Raw genomic sequence first — 1,312 nt, 5'->3', positions numbered from 1 at the left:
GGCGAGACAATAAAGACTGTCTCGCATGGGCGAGACAGTAAAAGTCTGTCTCGCCCGCGAGACAGTAAAGACTGTCTCGCGTGCGAGACAGTCTATACTTGTGTTCTTTTTTATATTTTGGATGACTTCCTTTTGAGCTGTGTTTGGATATCTCTCAGTATTTTTTGACGCCTACACTATCGATAATCCATTGAGAGGGAACACGCATGATGATCAAATTGTAGAGTTCTTGAAGGTTGCTTGTGGATGTGAGGGGAGGAGAGGGGAATGGGAGAGGAGGAGGAGGAGGAGGAGGAGGACGTTGATAACGACGATGAGGAAGAGGAGGGGAGAGGGAGGGGATGAATTTGGGGGAGAGGGAGGGGATGAATTTTTTTGATAATTGTGGGTTTAACTTGTAATAATTTTGGGAGGTAAAGGGTTTAAAATAAAATTTCTCGTCGGAGTTTTGAGAAAGTGGTCTTATTGACAAAAAGGATGAGAGTTAATGTCTTGTTGTCGCCGGAGTTTTTAAAAATACCAAACTGGAAAAAACCTTCATATAAATATACCAAATTGGTATTTTAGCCCTTTAATATCACATAGCTCTTTGAACTTGGATACCCAAAATCTACAATATTCCATATCACTCCTTGAAATCTACAATAATATTGTATAATTTTTTTCTAACACTTCGTTGTGACAAATTTTATAACTTTTTTAATTTTGACTTCCAAAAGTTCGCTTTGAGCAGTAGGATACCCCAAACTTGGGATAGAGCATCAAAGCTAAAATATGTAAACTTTAAGGTATCATTGTAAAAAAATGTAAATCTTTGTGGTATTAAACTTAAAATATTTATAATTTTTTGTGGTACTAAAGTGTTAAAAAATTCAAAGTTATCAAAGATAAAAAGGTGGTTTTAGAGAATAGGATTCATCAAGCAAGTTTGGCGGTACAGAGTGGAGATAAACGTATGAGGTACCATTACCTAAGGTAGGGGGTAATATTTATACCAATTATCTAAGCAAATCAGGCGGTACATGTGTCACTATCCTATCGGCTGAGATAGTCATGGAATTTACTCGATGTGCAAGTAAATCCATGTAGCAAGACCTCATTAATGGAACAATATTCCTCTAGCATGTACTACAATCAATAAAGTCATGGAAAAGGGGTAAATAGAGGAATTGATTATCGATGAGAGGCTGATTTATAACTTATCTTCAAAGATTTGATATGATTTGAAACAAAATATATGATTTTAAAGACTGCATGAAAAAATAAAAATGCAAAGATATAGTAAACTAAAGGGTAAGTTGTACAAAACTCG

The sequence above is a fragment of the Asparagus officinalis genome, chromosome 10 (genome assembly GCF_001876935.1).
Source record: "Asparagus officinalis chromosome 10, Aspof.V1, whole genome shotgun sequence".
Lineage (NCBI taxonomy): Eukaryota > Viridiplantae > Streptophyta > Magnoliopsida > Asparagales > Asparagaceae > Asparagus > Asparagus officinalis.
Note: the sequence above shows the minus strand (reverse complement) of the source record.